Source organism: Schistocerca nitens, chromosome 3 (assembly GCF_023898315.1).
Source record: "Schistocerca nitens isolate TAMUIC-IGC-003100 chromosome 3, iqSchNite1.1, whole genome shotgun sequence".
Lineage (NCBI taxonomy): Eukaryota > Metazoa > Arthropoda > Insecta > Orthoptera > Acrididae > Schistocerca > Schistocerca nitens.
In genome coordinates this window covers 391,170,467-391,189,994 of record NC_064616.1, presented here as the reverse complement: position 1 = coordinate 391,189,994, position 19,528 = coordinate 391,170,467, and the positions used below count along the sequence as shown (strand labels likewise).

General features: G+C 38.2%; 1 protein-coding gene across 3 annotated transcripts in view; it reads right to left on the bottom strand.

Moving 5' to 3' along the window:
- Window positions 1-19,528, bottom strand: part of LOC126248333 (constitutive coactivator of peroxisome proliferator-activated receptor gamma-like) — a 725,840-nt gene that overhangs the window by 344,827 nt on the left and 361,485 nt on the right. The window lies entirely within an intron of this gene.

Below are 19,528 nucleotides of genomic sequence, written 5' to 3'. Positions count from 1 at the left end.
GCATATCTATGTTGCCACTGTGAATAAGTTGTACGGCCGCCGTCATGTTACTGGCGTTGTCAGTTGTGATGCTTACAACTTTGTTTTCAATGTTCCATTTTGAAATCACGTTATCTAACGCCTCACTAATATTTAGCGCTGTATGCTTTTCCGGGAAACGGAATGTCTCGAGAGCTAAAGCTTTCAGGCGCCAATTAGTGTTAATGAAATGACCAGTTACAGCAATATATGCCTCACTATTGAGTGAGGTCCAAATATCGGTCGATAAAGAAACACATATAGAGTCTTCCACGGCCAAATTTACAGCCTCTTTCTGTTTATGGTAATCGTCCTCAATCATGAGGCGCAACTATTTTCGATTTGGTATCGAGTATTGTGGGTCCAACAGTGAAACAAAACGTCGAAAACCAGTGTCCTCGACGATTGAAAGCAGTTGAAAATCGTCTGTTATCATGCCCACTAGTGCTTCATCTAGCTGTTGTTGCCGTTTACTTCCCTCTATGAAGAGAAACGTAAGATTTACATCAGTGCACCTGCGAGAGGATACGTTATGCTCGACAACTAGTCCAATACAATTACATATCGTATCGTGCAAAAGCTAGGATAGTATAGGTTTGATTTTGGGTTATGTTGCAGATTATCGGAGTGCGATTAAAAAATCTTTTTTATTTATTTATTTATTTTTTTTATGCGTGCCGGACAGCTTCGGACACTATCCGAACTTTTGCACGGAATTCACCTTTTGTACCACACGTACCTGGATATTTTGTCTGCCTCGCACTATTGGAAGAATGAGCCTTTGTATCCACGGACGTCGCTGTTTTATTGCTCGATAAATTGCGCAGTTTAAGACGTCTAATCATGCCCGTTGTATTTTTTGATACATTACGGAGATTTTTACGACAAATGTTGCAAGTAACGTTATCTCTATCCTCCGTAAAGTATTGCCAGCACCATGACGTTCGTTTTCGAGTGTCCATATTGATTTGAATAACAACTTTACTCGAATGAAACCTGAGACATACTAGTTACGAGTACAGCTAGCAGCGAGCGTGTTTGTCTAGCGGCGGCATTCAACTCATAAAACAACAGCGGCGCGGCGTATGTTGTCGCAGCCAACTGGCGCGCAGCGGCACACGCCGCCTAGCCGTTTCTCGTGAGCTTCTCGAGAATTGCTTGAGAACTAGAGGCTCGAGAAATTTTCGGTGCGCTCGAGTCGCCGCGCCTCGCCATCCCATCACTGTATTGTGGTATTCTATGGGCTCAATGGGAACTCTACAAGGTCACATTACTGCCAAGGATTATGTGACCATTTTAGCTGATCATGTCCTTCCCTGTTTGTTCCCTAAGGGTGACGTGTTTGAAGAAGATGTGGCCCCTGGTTGCACACCTTGTATTACCCATGAGGGGTTGTGTGAGCAAACGGAGGAATTGTCTCATCACCTCATGACACCACAGTCCCAGATCTCAATATTTTTGAGTCTTTGTGGTCTACTTTGAGAGAAAGGTGAATGATCTCTATCTACCTTCATCATCATTACACAAACTTGCCATTATTTTGCAGGAAGAGTGGTATGAGATTCCCTTGAAAACATACAATATTCCTGTATTTATTTAGTCTGTAATGACTGGAAACTGTTCTGAATGCCAGTGGTTTTCCTTAACTGTATCAAGCATGGTAATGTGTTGTGTTTTTGGTGTTTTCATATTTTTGTCCACCCCCTGTATCTTACCCACATCATAAATTATGATAACCTACGTGTACACCTCCAGCCATAATTTGCAAACACTTTTGAAGTGCATGGCAGCACAAAGGACCTACTTCTTATTGTACCACATTTTACATTTTTTTTTGTTTCATTTCCATATTTACTACCTAATACAAAGTTGTCGATATTTATTAGTGGACACTGATATAGCATGCTTCCCCCATTCGCCGTGACAGATTGAACTGTTCTGGGTTTGCTGGGGATATTTTCAATGAGGTGTCTGAACATCTGTGGAAGAGTAGCGGGTCATTCTTCCTCTAGAGTTGAAACCAGAGAAGGTAGTGATGTTGGATGCTGGGGTGTGGACAGAATTAGATGTTCTAACTCAGCCCAAAGGTGTTCCACTACGTTCATGTCAGGACACTGGGCAGGCTAGTCCATTTCAGGAATATTGACATCCACAAACCTTTACTTCACAGAGCCTACTTTACGACAGGGTGCACTGTCGTGCAGATAAAATCAATCTTTTTTCCAAACTGTTCCTCTACAGTATGCACTACACAATGCTAACCATGAAAACATCCCCATACCATAGAACAACCTCCTCCACACTTCACTGTTGGCACTACAGATGCTGGCAGATAATGTTCTGCAAGCATTCACCATACCATGCACCTTTCCATCAGATTGCACAGAGTGTGATTCACCACTCGTCATCACTCGTTTTGTTGTTTCTCTTTACACCATATGATATGTCACTTAGCATTGTCTACAAGTTTATGAGATACTGCTCAACCATCATACTCCATCCTTTTTAACTCCCTACAGTCTTTTACATGGACTGCTCATTGCACTTTAACTCATGACTGATTCATTCTGCTGATTTCATGCAATTTTTTAAACCACCCTTCACAATGCTCAATGGTCCCTGTGCATCATACGTAAGGTTTGCCTGACTTTGGTTAGGCTGCTGCTGTACCTTCATATTTCCACTTCACCAAAAGTCAAACAAGGGCAACTATAGAAGGGTTGAAATGTAGCTGGTGGATTTGTTACTTAGGTGACATCCAATGACTAGTCCATGTTCGAAACCAAGGAGCTCTCCTGACCAACCCCTTCTGCTGTTACACTTCTCTTCTAACACCACAATCTCCCCGCCACTTTTTATACTGGCAGGTTAACCTCTCATGGCATGTAGCAGTCAATTACATAGGGGTGTTCAAATGGCTCTGAGCACTATGGGACTCAACTGCTGTGGTCATCAGTCCCCCAGAACTTAGAACTACTTAAACCTAACTAACCTAAGGACATCACACACATCCATGCCCGAGGCAGGATTCGAACCTGCGACCGTAGCAGTCGCATGGTTCCGGACTGCGCGCCTAGAACCGCGAGACCACCGCGGCCGGCCATAGGAGTGTCTGAATACTTTTGATCGTAGTAGTATTAGGGAACAATGACTGGCTGTGTATGTGAAAATTAGTATAATCTTACCTTGTGGTCCCTATGGGAGTAATATGTAGGAAAAAACAGCATAGTCCTAGATTCCTCGCTTAACAGTGGTTCTTCAAATTCTGTAAGTAGGCATGTTATCTTCAAGTGTCTGCAGGTTTAGGTTTTTCTCTCCCATGGGTCACACAAGCCTGCAGTCAGTCATGCTGTTCTTCGTACACATACAAAACCCCATATTAGATCTATTTGCTACAGGTCCCACACATTTGAGGAGTATTCTAGGATGGATCATGTGAATGCCTTATATGCAATTTACTTTGGAGACGGACTGCACCTTCCCAAAATCCTACCAATAAATAGTAGTCTACCATCCACTTTGTCTACAGCTGAGCCTATATAATCATCCCATTTCATTAGCCCACATTCATGTATTCATATGAATTGACTGATTTCATTTGTGACTCATTGATATGATAGTCATATGATATTATGTTTTTGCATTTTGTCAAGTGCACAGTTTTAGATTTCTGTACATTTAAAGCAAGTTGCCAATCTTTGCACCACTTTTAAATCTTATCAAGACTTTCATGAATATTTATGCAGTTTTTTTGGTAGTACTTCAGTGTAGATAGCTGCATCATATGCAGGTTATTATTAATACTGTCTGCCAGATCATTAATACACAACAAGAGCACCAAGTGTCCCAACGCATTTACCTGGAGAATGCCTGAAGTTCCTTTTACAATTAATGGCTTTTATTTTATTTAGTCTGCTTAGACAAATATAGTAAACACCACTGTATGAATGACACTGGCCCTCAATAAAAACCAATAATCATCTCAAACAAGCATATAGTGACTTCATTTATCACCTCTATTGGCAGTACTTAACAGTGGCACTGTAACTCATCTCTCAAAGAATCAGGACAATGTCAGGAGAAGGGGAGGGGGGATAAATCTTGTGTGAAACACAACTTTATTCATATACAGTATTGGTTTCAAATGAAATTTTTGGAATCAATGAAAGAAAATGGTCAGCCAACTACATGTATTGGAAATACAATTTTAACAAATTATGTTTTTGAAGATGTACATAAATTATGTTTAGATTTAGGAGTTTCTGATCATCCAACATTACTCACTCAGCTCAGATCAAGTAAGGAGTTCTGCGTAAAAATTTCTACATGAAAAGGAACTTTAATCAGGAAAATATGAGTTCATTTCATGACAAGGTGAGCGAGACAGAATTGCACTTTAACTGAAATATTTCAAGCAGCGGAAGTTTTAAAGCATTCTTAAGTTGGTTTTAAAATGTTTTCAATGAAAAATTTCCACCTAAAACTTGTTTTGCTGAAGCGAAAAAAAAAAAAAAAAATGAAATGGACCACTAAAGGTATAAAAATCTGTAGTGCTATGAAAAGCCAGCGACATAAAGAACTAAGATTTAATAAAAACCCTGACTTTGTTGAATATGTTAGACAACACAAAATTACATTTAAGAAAGTTGTCAAGGCAGCAAAGCAAATGGCAAATAATAGTTTAGTTTTAAAAGATCTGAATAAATCAGTGTTAAAGCCTGCAGTCACGAAATTTGTAAAATCAAGCTTGAAGATGAGGTTATTGTAAATCCAGCTCAAATTTCAGAATCCTCCAGTAAATTCTTCATTAATGTAGGGAAATCAGATGTCAATGTTGCAGTCTGTAACAGCAAAGTATGTGCATTCAGACTAGATCAAATGTCTGAATGCCTCCTGAAATTTAAGACAGTGTCTGCAACAGAAGTAAAAAGTGTAACATTAACAATGAAAAATGAAAACTCTGCACATTGGAACAGGACACCCACACAAGTTCACAAATTTGTGCATAAAATAATAGAACACCCACTGTCTACAATAATAAACTAATCTTTTGAACATAGATGTTTCCCAGAGATGCTAAAGCATGCAGAAGTAAAACTGCTGTTCAAAAAAAGGGTCGAGAGAGGATATGCGAAATTATCATCCCATATCTCTTCTTTCAGCCATGTCAAAAGTATTAAAAAGGTCAGCTACCATCCAAACTCAAAACTTCATTGAAAAATATGAGATTATTTTGAAAAATCAATTTGGCTTCCAGCATGGAAAAAGCACTATAGAAGCAATTAACATGTTTGTTGACAAGATTAGCACATCATTAGTCTATAAAACTAAAGCTGCAGGGATCTTTTGTGACCTCTGGCTTACTTCATACATGTGCAGTAGGAAAGAAAGGGTGGCTGTCTACAAATGCAGGAAATTATTCTTCCAGATGGAAGACTGTAACACAAGGTATCCCTCGAAGTTCTGTCGTAGTACCTATTTTGTTTCTACTATACATTAGTGATCTGTCAATCAATACAAATACCCCATCAGTTGTATTTGTAGGTGACACATCTGTATTAATTGAGGAGCATGAGCCACAAACTATCCCTGTCTGCATCGTCAGTACAATAGGTCATTTAGAAACATAGCTGCATCTCAATGGATTAACACTGAACATCCCAAAAACACATATGATCCAGTTCAGAACAAACCAGACAACATCACAGGAAATTGAAATAAACCATAAAAACCAAAATCTAGAAGAAGTGGATTCTGTGAAATTTTTAGGATTAATTTTATATGAGAATTTAAATTGGAACAAATGTGTAGAATATCTAATAAACAAACTATATGGGACACAAGGAAAATTGCATACCACAGCTCCTTTCAGTCAGTTATAAGGCACAATATTATTGTTTGGGGAAATTCGAGTAACTTAAGGCATGTACTGAAATTACAGAAATTTAGGGAATCCAAAGAAGTCATGTCACTATTTTTTTCCATACCAATTTAGAATTATGTGAGGAGAACTGCTTTGATCACACTTACAACACAAGAAACAAAGAAAATTTTATGCTCCCTGCTCATTGTTTAAACTCATATGCTTAGATTACCCAGTATGTGGGAATGAAAATTTACAATAAATCAAAAGCTAAGAACATTGTGAGTATCAACCTAGATTCATTGAAAGGAAAGCTACATGATACTCTGCTTCAGTGATGATACTTCTCAACTGAAGATTTCATGAATGATGAACTGAATATCTGAGCAGCATGTAGTGTATAAATTGTCTTGTTATGTGAATATGTAAAGATATCTTTTCACAAAAAAGTAGCATTGATGTTTAAATACAGCTCCACATTATTAACTATAGCTTTATATCAGTAAAATTGTATTAACCATATTCTGATGTGTCTCCTATAGTCTAATCAAATGATTACATATGTATGTTATGAGACAAGTAAGTCACAGTTCACAATATCATGCAAATAGTAGATGCAGGTGAAAAAGTAAATCCCAAATTTCTTTATTTCCAAAAGGTATTTAACTCTGTACCACAGCATCATCTGATAAGAAAGGTATGATCATTCAATGTATCTTTTGAGACATGTAACTGGCTCAAAGAATATTTCACTAATAGAACCCAGTACATTATAATGGATGGCACATATTCCACAGAAGTGAAAGAAACATCAGGTGCACTCCATGAAAGCATAACAAGACCAATAATGTTATCAATATCGGTAAATGAATCACCAGATATGGCTAGTGGAGATATTAGATCGTTTTTATTGGACAATAATAGGGTAATGGCAGTTGGCTTCGACAGAATCACCACTTGGTGTAATAAATGGCAGCTCTCTTTAAATGTGGATAAATGCAAGATAATGACAAAGAACAAAATACCATAAAATTACAAGAGTAAGAGTCAACTTCTGGAGCCACCCAACCAGGATATATTTATTGTAAAGCTAAATCATACAAATCAGTAGTACGGAAGACATCTGGAAACCTTAGATTTGTTGGAAGGATTCTGGGAAAACCCAGTGCGTCTTTCCAGGAAACTTCATAAGAGACACTAATGTGATAAATTTTATAGTACTGTTCCTGTGACTGTACTCCTCATAAAGCAGGCGTGACAGAAGGTATCTGTCAAATTAAATGACACACTGCTAGGATTGTAACACATTATAGCCCACATAAATGAGTAGCAAAGATGCTTAGGGAATTTAAACTGGAATCTTTAGAAGAAATGTGGCTTTTTTTATTGCTAAATCATTCTGGACAAATTCCCTCCCAGTGTGCATGGAAGACTGTGCAAAATTTCTGCTGCTTCCATTATATGTCCTGCATAGGCATGAGAATAAGGAAGATTATGGCACAGATAGCCATAAAGACAATAATTTTTCTCTTGTTCTATACACAAAATGGAATAGGACAAATAATCAGCACTTCTGACAAGAGATATTCTTCACCATGCACTGTATGTTATCTTTCAAAGTACATATGTACATGGAGATGTAGAATACAGATTTTGAAATATCAATTACTTATGGGCATTCTTCAGTGGATAATGTCCACAGAGATCCTCATTTGCACAACTAAAGATAACAAAAATTTAAGTTTACACCGAAGAAAGAGAGAGAGAGAGAGAGTGTGTGTGTGTGTGTGTGTGTGTGTGTGTGTGTGTGTGTGTGTGTGTGTGTGTTTGTTTTCATGTTGCAAGCAACTACAAGTGTTTGATGACTCTGATGTTCATTGTAATGTAATCAAGCAAATGATAAATAAGCAATTCTATGATGGCAGTCAGCAAATTGAGTTCTATTGATTCTGCTAAATAAGTACCAGCAATTGTCTCTGTACTTCTTCACTGTGTAATGTCTTGGAGCGAAATAGGTATAAATGAATGTAAACCTGTTTAGTAAGGCTGTATTATTTACTTTGTTTGTTCAAACTGTGTCGTCATAATATGTGAAATGTTGCAGAATACAAATGTTTCAAAGTTCAGAAACTTTACTGAATTTAGAATTTCAAGAATTACACGAGTTTCACAATACTTTCATCAGTTAATTTTCTGTGGACATTGTCATTCCTCTACAGAAGACAACAAAGCCAACATCAAAATAATCAGCTAAGTAAAACTTCTTATTTTCATATGTGGATATGCCCTTTGATGCAACTCACTTCAAAATAATGACTAACATACAGGTGTAGGAGAAGTAATGAATATTCAGTATCGAAAAGGCACATTATAACATGCATGGAAATACACGTTCATATGGTTTACTAACCTGAACCGTAACTTTAAAAAACCCTGCATAATGCAAGCACAGACATATACAAAATTGTACTGCCATTGTGTCTGCTATGATAAAGTTCTACATATTTGCTAACAACAGTGTCATCTCCTAGCAGATACAATCAATGCTGTGCATTCATTATGTGTAGCAAACTACTGAAAAACATTATTTAAAAAGAAGTGCACTTTTATAACTGCTGCAGGGAACACATTATAGTGTAAGTAAAATTTCTATTCACTTTGGATTATCAGTGGTGAGTAAATTCAACAGTAGAACAGTTATCAACCAGAAGATTGGTTTGAATACTGTACCACAAACCTTTACTAGATAAGGTTCTACAGCAAAAGTATAGAACAGGGCCAGTGGCATACTTACATATTTCATGCAGGAATGTTGTCAGTGCTTGGCATGAAGTATGATGGAACAAAAGAAGGTGTGTCACCTGTTTGCGTTACGCAGCCAATGAGAGAGTAGCAGGCAGATGACATGTTTCAAAGTAATACATTCGGAACAAAGTGTGAAAAACAGTTGTAAATGAGGATTATAAATTTCATTGCTCCTCGTTGAGTCACAGCTATTTAAACTTTGCTAGCATCTGCAAAACAATGACAATGTCGCAACCCCTGATATTCGAAAAAGCAGTGTAATACTCATATTTCTGCTCTGTATTGCTATGCAAGTGATCTGTGTGAGGACTCTGAGTAAGTGGATCAGTGTTTTTTAATTAAATCATGGGAGGAGGTAGGTGGGTCAATGTTTTTAACTAAATCATGGGAATAGGTAGGTGGGTCAATTTTTTAACATTAAATCATGGGAGAAGGTTGATGGATCAATGTTTATTAATATATCAAATGAATAGTCATTGATCCCCTTGCCTTCTTCCATGATTTAATAAAAAAACATTGATCCACTTACTCAGTGTGCTTGTGCAGATCCATTGCATAGTCATTTCACCACCACATTGTACACATTTTTGTGTCTCTGCAATTAATCCATGAGACATGCACCGATGTAAGTCAACTTTACAGCACTTGCTGCCATAATCACAACATATCTCTTCTGAAACTCACTGATACACTAAAGAACAGCCAACAAAACAAAGGTTTCAATTTTGGCACTAGAAATACGTTGCCTCTCTCCTCGCTTCTCACTGGTTATGAGAGAGAATCATCTCATCTGCTATGTAAAACTGACATGTTGCCAACCTATGTGTGGTAGGTAAGCACTGCCTTGACTGCCGATGACCCTGATCTAGACTTTAGCCAGGTCCTATTACTGTTGGTATGCTCTTCCCTTCTAACAGTTTGAAAACCCATGCGCTTATAAGATGACCTATATTTTAATGTTGAGTCCAAATCAGGTTGCTTCTAGACATCTTTCATTACAAAAAGCATTGTAACATATTAAATTAACAATAGTGAGAGATGATGTTCTAGAATCAAGACAGGATCAAACACTGATTCTTTGGATTTCTTTTCAGACACTTAAGTGATGTGGCTCCAAACTTCAAAAGCCACATAACATAACTGGTCCAGGTTGAAGCATACATTTGTATCCATTATAACTGTACCAAAATGCGTGTGAGGTTTGTGATGCAGCTCTTGCAATAACGTTATTTGCAACATAGGTAAACCTTTTGCTTAGTGTTAATGTAGCAATGTTAACCATTTGAACAGACTTGTAAGTAGACACCTCCATCTCAGTATATATATGCTTTCATGACGTTATCACTATTCTCATCTAGATATAAAGAACTGGAATGCAGAACTTCACACCATTCTGAGATACTGAGTTCAACCAGCTGGTCTTGAAATCATACTAGTGATGATTCAATGAAGTGTGCAAAAGCAGAGCAAAGCCTTTTTTTCTGAAAATATGGTTACAAAAAAGCAACACAGATCAAAAGTTGACCATCTTCCAAAAGTTCTCATACTTGTTGAAATCTAAAGAGCTAAAATGAAGTTACTGAATTGTTCAACACCTAAAAGTTGTGTTTGCCTCCAATTAACAACAATTCTCAGTAATGCCTTACGAATCAAGAAGAAAAGAAAGAAAGAAAGATTGTGTGAGAGTGATATTAAAAGGTAAACTATTAATTCAGTTCAGTGCCTAACTTAGTAAATCTATGAACTCAAAGTCAAAGTATAGTTAAAGTGTGAGATACTACACCTGCACAAAAAGCAAGCTCCAAGTGGAGATAATTTGCTACTGTCTTACCCAGCCTGTGGAAATTTAAATGAATGTGGTGTGGGCTTGTGCATCATAGTATTTCATTTGTGTCATTATGGACGGCTATGGAATTGGGAGTAAGAAATGAAAGAGGAAGCTGCCTGGTAGAATTTTGCACAGAGCATAACTTAATCATAGCTAACACTTGGTTCAAGAATCATTAAAAAAGGTTGTATGCATGGAAGAAGCTTGGAGATACTAGAAGGCATCAGATAGATTATATAATGGTAATACAGAGATTCAGGAACCAGGTTTTAAATTGTAAGACATTTCCAGTGGCAGATGTGGACTCTGACCACAATCTATTGGTTATGAACTGTAGATTAAAATTGAAGAAACTGCAATAAGGTGGGAATTTAAGGAGATGGGACCTGGATAAACTGACTAAACCAGAGGTTGTACAGAGTTTCAGGGAGAGCATAAGGGAACAATTGACAGGAATGGGGGAAAGAAATACAGTAGAAGAAGAATGGGTAGCTCTGAGGGATGAAGTAGTGAAGGCAGCAGAGGATCGAGTAGGTAAAAAGATGAGGGCTAGTAGAAATCCTTGGGTAATTGAAGACATATTGAATTTAATTGATGAAAGGAGAAAATGTAAAAATGCAGTAAATGAAGCAGGCAAAAAGGAATACAAATGTCTCAAAAATGAGATCGACAGGAAGTGCAAAATGGCTAAGCAGGGATGGCTAGAGGACAAATGTAAGGATATAGAGGCTTATCTCACTAGGGGCAAGATAGATACTGCCTACAGGAAAATTAAAGAGACCTTTGGAGAAAAGAGAGCCACTTGTATGAATATCAAGAGCTCAGATGGAAACCCAGTTCTAAGCAAAGAAGGGAAAGCAGAAAGGTGGAAGGAGTATATAGAGGATCTATACAAGGGCGATGTACTTGAGGACAATATTATTGAAATGGAAGAGGATGTAGATGAAGATGAAATGGGAGATACGATACTGCGTGAAGAGTTTGACAGAGCACTGAAAGACCTAAGTTGAAACAAGGCCCCAGGAGTAGACAACATTCCATTAGAACTACTGACGGCCTTGAGAGAGCCACTCGTGACAAAACTCTACCATCTGGTGAGCAAGATGTATGAGACAGGCAAAATACCCTCAGACTTCAAGAAGAATATAATAATTCCAATCCCAAAGAAAGCAGGTGTTAACAGTTGTGAAAATTACTGAACTATCAGTTTAATAAGTCACAGCTGCAAAACACTAATGCGAATTCTTTACAGACGAAAGGAAAAACCGGTAGAAGCCGACCTCGGGGAAGATCAGTTTGGATTCCGTAGAAATGTTGGAACACGTGAGGCGATACTGACCTTACGACTTATCTTGGAAGAAAGATTAAGGAAAGGCAAACCTACGTTTCTAGCATTTGTAGACTTAGAGAAAGCTTTTGACAATATTGACTGGAATGCTCTCTTTCAAATTCTAAAGGTGGCAGGGGTAAAATACAGGGAGCAAAAGGCTATTTACAATTTGTACAGAAACCAGATGGCAGTTATAAGAGTCGAGGGGCATGAAATGGAAGCAGTGGTTGGTAAGAGAGTGAGACAGGGTTGTAGCCTCTCCCCGATATTATTCAATCTGTATATTGAGCAAGCAGTAAAGGAAACAAAAGAAAAATTCGGAGTAGGTATTAAAATTCATGGAGAAGAAATAAAAACTTTGAGGTTCACCAATGACATTGTAATTCTGTCAGAGACCGCAAAGGACTTGGAAGAGCAGTTGAATGGAATGGACAGTGTCTTGAAAGGAGGATATAAGATGAACATCAACAAAAGCAAAATGAGGATAATGGAATGTAGTCAAATTAAATCGGGTGATGCTGCAGGAATTACATTAGGAAATGAGACACTTAAAGAGTTTTGCTATTTGGGGAGCAAAATAACTGATGATGGTCGAAGTAGAGAGGATATAAAATGTAGACTGGCAATGGCAAGGAAAGCGTTTCTGAAGAAGAGAAATTGGTTAACATCGGGTTTAGATTTAAATGTCAGGAAGTCGTTTCTGATAGTATTTGTATGGAGTGTAGCCATGTATGGAAGTGAAACATGGACGATAAATAGTTTGGACAAGAAGAGAATAGAAGCTTTTGAAATGTGGTGCTACAGAAGAATGCTGAAGATTAGATGGGTAGATCACATAACTAATGAGGAGGTATTGAACAGAATTTGGGAGAAGAGGAGTTTGTGGCACAACTTGACAAGAAGAAGGGACCGGTTGGTAGGACATGTTCTGAGGCATCAGGGGATTACAAATTTAGCATTGGAGGGCAGCGTGGAGGGTAAAAATCGTAGAGGGATACCAAGAGGTGAATACACTAAGCAGATTCAGAAGGATGTAGGTTGCAGTAGGTACTGGGAGATGAAGAAGCTTGCACAGGATAGAGTAGCATGGAGAGCTGCATCAAACCAGTCTCAGGACTGAAGACCACCACCACCACCACAACAACAACAACAACAACAACAGCATAGAATTGAAAGTATGGACAAGTGTGAAACCCAGTGCTAACACATGCCTTACCCTTCAAGAATAGCACCAAGAGTGTCTCTGAGATTGGTATCCCGCTCCAGGAGAAAGCCTGCCATGGAAGTTTTTGATTCTCATGCCCATATATGTAAGCCTATAAAAAGGTAGATGTGTGGAGTGGGTATTATTTCATACTTCATTTGCGGGCTGTAAGACGTGCTACTTACATTTTCAATAAAATTACATTTTTCATATTTTCAGCATGATTTATTCAATGTAAAACAAATTTGCAATGAAACTAATTTACAATCATTGTAACTATTACGTTAGTGCGTAAGTTCATATGTTTTTGTTTTGCATGTTGGCACTCTGGTTGCTATGGGTTTATTTTTCAATTGTCATTTTTTATTTGTAGAGCTACTGTTGCTGTTTGAGTTTGCATGTTGTCATTTGGAGATAGTCAATGGAGCTGTGGACTCTACACAATGGTGTGCAAAGTGGAGAAATCTGAACATTTCAGACGTATTCTTCTGTTTTGAGTTCAATAGAGGGGTGACAGCAGCAGAAGCAGCTAGAAACATTTGCACCACTTCAGTTCTAGTAAAAATGCTGTGGGGACAATAGAAGGCATTTTGTGTTCTACATTTTGTGCAGTGCGGGTCACTAATAACTGTTCAGTGTGACTTTCATACTAGGTATAGTGTGGATCCTCCTACAGCACAGAGGCATGATGGCATGAACAATTCCGAGAAACAGGTTGTTTGTGTAAAGGCAAATTGCCGGAACCTCCCCGAGTGTCTGACACAGACATTGAATACATCCATCATAGTTTCACAAGGAGTCCACAGAAATCTGTTTGTCATGCAGCTTGACATGGCCTTGATGTCCGTCTGGTGAGTGTTGCGTCAACATTTACACATGAAACCATACAAAATTCAGTTACTGCAAGCTCTTTGTGAAGGTGACAAACAACATGTGGAGTTCTGTAATTTTGTTCTTGGCAAAATGGAGGATGACAGTTTTCTTCCATGCTTAGGGCTTAGTGACGAGGCAATATTCCATTCAAATGGGAAGGTGAACCATCATAATGTGAGAATATGGGGTACAGAACAACATAAAGTTGTACAACATGAGAGGGACTCCCCAAAATTTAATGGATTTTGTGCAGTTTCACAGAAAAAGACATATAGCCCATTTTTCTTTACCAAGAATACTTGTTACTAGAAGCACGTATATCAATATGCATGAGAACTTTCTTTTCCCACAGCTGGAGATTGATTCGAACGACTTCATTTACAAACAGGATGGGGCACTGGCATCTGGAAGTGTGGGAATTTTTAAATCAAAGGATTACTGGACTAAATGATTTAGCTTTACATTACTGCCCTCCAAAGTCACTGGACTTGACTGTATGTGATTATTCCTTGTGGGGGTTTATAAAAGACTCTGTTTATGTGCTTCTGTTAGCAACAATAATGAATTAGCTGAGACATCGCATAACAGCAGCTGTGGAAGCTCTAACTCAAGATATGCTCACTGTAGTGTGGGAACAATTTGAATACCACATCAACATATGCCATGCATCTCAAGGGGGCATATTGAACACCTATGAAAAGGTATGAAAAAAGGTTTTTGAGATCCCCGTTCATCAAAAAACAAAATTCATTGTGTATGTTTATTCGTTTCAGAAGTATAGACGTGTAAAATTGGATAATTCTTTTGGATACACCCTGTAAATTATTTATTACAGTGACTGTTCTATCCAACTTGACTATATCATTTTTTGTCAATTACAATACATAAACATAGAATATAATACAACAAAAGGGTCGTTTTAGTAACCTACAAAATGTTCCATCTGGTTCTTGTAGAAAGAAACAGATGATATCTCCACCAATAACTGAGTTGTCCAAACTACTTGAGATGCCCTTAATTATCAAAGACAAGTACTTGAATAGACATTTACTGTAACTTCTTCTTCCACACCAAAAACTTTTGAAGTCACTTCTGGTGGCTAAACAGCATTCTGAATGTAAACAACATGAAGTATTTACAACACTTATAACATTCATGGAAGAGAATATGACATGCAGCTTATGCCACAAAAAAAGAAACATACTTTTAAATTATGCTTCATATGACGTAAGTTCAGATAAACCTGTAAGCTTTAGATTTGGAATTCACCTGTATTTACATTAAGTATTGAGCACATTAATACAATGAGACGATAGCCACTGACCCACTGAAAACAATCTTTCTGTGACTTAGTCATATTCCAAAAGGGGTGCAGTTAAAATGTATTATGAGTATCTGGACATGAAAACTATCTTTCTGCTCATAAAGTGGAAAATGCATAATAAATATGAGAAATGTCAGTTTGTTAAAAAGCTATTGGATTACAAGGGCTGTGGGTGACTTCATGATGTTTACAACAGTTCTCCATATATTCCAAAGAATTTGTACAGAGACAAAACAAATTAAATAATACTTCATTCAGAGTGACAAATGTTGTCTTCTGCCAAGCAGGATAAATGAAAACGTGAATGAAATAGCAACCACTCCTGTACAAAATATTTCATTGTTTATTTCCAGCAAGCATCACGAAAAAAGTAAAAATACTGCTTTCACGAGCCCAGGAAATGACTTGATGGAGTTCATGATTACAAGAACTCAGCAAGAGAGTTCTCTTAGCCTTCATCCCCTCAATTCTACATACATGCAGTGACTTTGATAGGCCAAACAGCACAGCAGGAGGTTGAGTGACCAACCCCAGCATGAAACTGAGTTGGTAAGCAGACAACATTTGGAGGTCAATGGAAGGCAACGGGAAACCACCACTGAAATTTTCCCATGAGACCCCATGGCTTTCTCAATCCTAAATTGTCCAGAGCTTTAAGTCCCCCAGTTGGATCTCTGGAATGGGAAAGGAAAGGGGGAGGGGAGGGGAAGTGCAACATGGAATATGCATGGACTATTTTACATGGGAAAACTTGCTATATTAGAAAGAGAAATGAGTGCAAATGACCTGGATATTTTCAGCCTTGGTGAGACTCACCGGAGAGGAAGTGGCCATTTCATAACCCAAGGAAGGAGCACTGTGTATTACTCAATGTGTTGCCACCAAAGAAGAAATGGTGTTGCAATAGTTGTCCCTGGAAATCTGAACAACTGTGTTCTAAGTTATGAGTCCATTAATGACAGGAAGTGTCATATCCATCAAATTAAAAGCTTCTCTCTCTAAACTCAACATCATCCCGATCTATGGCCCTACTGCTACAGCATCAGATGAAGAGATAGAGTTCTATAAGCAGCTGAAACAAGTCCTTAGTAAGAGCCCTAACAAAGAACAGGCAATAATTCAAGAAGACTTCACTGCAACAATTGTAGATACTAGCTAATACGCATAGGGACAATCTGTGGTTGGACCTTATGGTCAATGTGAGAGAAATGACTGAGACAGATACATACTAGATTTCTGTATGAGTAACAACTTGACTCACTGTAACACTATGTTCCAATATCATCAAGTCAACTTGGATAGCACCTGGTGATAGATGTAGAAACCAAACTGACTTCATCCTAATGTGAAGATGTAAGACTTTGGCCATGGACTGTAAGACCTTTCGTGGAGCTGAGTGTAAAAGTGATAACAATCTGCTGTCCATGATAATGTAGATTACACTCAAATCCACCAAGAGGAGTGAAGAAAGACAATTGCAACTCACAAACAAGGAAGCTCTTTGAGAATTTGGTGAGTTTTTAAGACTAAAACTCCACAACATCAGTCCTCATAAAGATGTACCAACATCACAAACAGGGGACCAAGTGAAGGAAGGTGTTTCCTCATCACTCCTGACATCAGAACGATCACAAATTGCAAAATATCCTTGGATATCGCAGTCCACACTACAACTATTTTAAGAGAAGCAATCTGAAAGGACCTGTGCGAAGAAATACAATGGAATTTCAGAAAGTACAGATTGCATATCATAATCACAATCAAGTACGTGATCTCTTCAAGAAGCTCAAAATCATCACTGGTGAATTTAATACTCATATGTGGGTGGTAGATGATGGGAATGGCAACCCTATTGGAGACAAGGAAGAAACTGTTGCAAGGTGAAAAAAAGTACTGTGAAAAGCTGTATTCTGGGATTAACAACAGTAAGAAAAGTCAAGCAGTTGAGCAATTTACATTGGAACATACAATCTTACACAGCAAAATAGAGAATGCAATATGACATCTGAAGAACTATAAATCCCCTGGTCTAGAAAGTATATGTGGTGAGACAATAAAGGAAACAGAGCAAGAAAGTTTTGATGTCATGCATTGAATGTGTACAAGACTGGGAAATTGGGAAACGGTCAGAAGACTGGTCAAAGTCGCTCTTCATCCCGTTACAAAAAAGGGTCAATCAGGAACTGCTCCAACTACTGAACTATTGCTCTCATATCCCATGCAAGCTAAATTTTGCTTTACATCCTGAACCAGTCTTTAAAGTCATACATTCAGCATCACATATCAACAGAAAAAGCAGGTTTTGTTGAAGGAAAAGAAACTTGTCAACAGATTCTCAAAATGAGAAATAATTAAGGAATTGCCAGAATTCTGTGTTCCTGACTGATCTGCTTCCTTGAGCACAGGAAACCCTTTGATTATGTCGTCTGGGAAAAGATAGCCAGGTGTCTGCAGAGTTTGGTGTCCCATCACACTTGACAGCGTAACACATCTACAGAATAATCACCTTGTAGCTGTGAAGGTGAGTGCTGGCTTGTCTGATTTCTTCACTGCATCAAAAGGTATCAGGGTTGTATTCTGCCCCCCCCCCCCCACCCCCAACTGAACAACATCTGTGCAAAACATGTCATTACAAATACCTTCATGGATGAACTAAAGGCATCTAAATTGATGGTAGAACTATTAGCAACCTCAGTTTGCAGACAACTATATGCTTTTAGCCATCAGCGAAGATGAACTTGCTGAGCTATTAATGAAAGTAAAGGATATTAATCTATTGTATGGATTGGACCTCAATCTCAGCAAGTCCAAACTCATGATAACTGATTGAGGATTACAGGTTCAACTCACAGGTCAATTAAGGGAACTGGAGGTTGTGCATTATTTAATCTATATTGCATCAACCATCTGCAACATGGGAAGCTCTAAAGATGAAATAAGAAGATGAATCATGCTAGGGTGAGTGACTGCAAAGAAGCTCACCAAGATCTGGCAGAAAAGAGCAATAATAAATACCACAAAGTTCTGGCTTGTTGAAACACTCGTGTTTTCCACCTTCTTTTATGGCTGTGAGATATGGACCCTTAAAGCCAGAGACAAACAGTGCATCAATTCACAGCAGAGCTTTGGTGGTGGCACAGGATGCTGCACATAAAATGGACTGAAAGAACAACAAATGCGTCCATTATTGAGCAACTCAGTATCTCCATGTGCCTTTCTTCTTGTGTCAACAAAAAAATTCTCCAGTTCTTTGGCCACATTGTGAGAAGAGATGAAGAAAACTTAGTGAAAATAATAATGGAAGGGATGATGGAGGGCAAGAGACTGAGAGGAAGAGCAGCAAGCAGGTGGATAGATCAAACCAAGAAGATTTCAGGTATACCTCTTCAACAGGTTGTAAGAGATGCTAGTAATCAAACAGGATGCACATACTTGGTTCTTGGGGTCATGACACTCAGCAATGAGCATGACCTGTGATGAAGAATGCTTTCATATTGCATACAGTAAATTCATAAACCCCACGTGATGTGGGAATTGCCTCTCCTTACAGAGGCAAAAGTATGGAGCTGAAACTCTCATTCTACATTAATACATCTGCATCATGCCATTCTTGACTATTATTACTGTTATGGATGTTGCTTGCACTACAGACTGAAATAAATCTTTATTCTAGGCTATTGCTACTGGATTGTATTGCGTTCTGCATATTGTAACTGTACAATAAACTGCACAATGAATAACACATTGGCAACTATGCTATTTAAACTCCATGTATGCATCACTATGGAATCAGTGTTATCAAGTTCCTCTTAAACCAGCTTCTATAGAAGGAACAACAGCAAATCAAAAAGTTGACTGTACCCTCATATGACTCAAGATCCATTGTAAAATGACTGAGCATGCAATACAATCATAAAGGTGGTCATGAATAGTGGACACTACTGGATGGTGAGGGTATCATTAGTCAACAGCCTGCAGACTAGTAGTAGAGTCACAATCAGAAAACAACTGATAGTTTTCTTCTTGACAAAATGGTAGGCTCTAGCAATTGCCACCCATGCTGCCAGAATCAACTACAGGACTGAAATAATTGCCCAGCTTCAGTTTCTGTAAAATCATATCTTTTCTGAATCTTTAGAGCCATCATGTATACGATTTCAGCACCTTAGGCTTTCTGAAAGGCAGTGAGGAAGTTGTGACATAAACAACAGGGATAACAGAGAATTTACGCCCTTGGATTAGGTCTAGTGTGAGGGGTACACCAGTGTGACCATGACCACGAC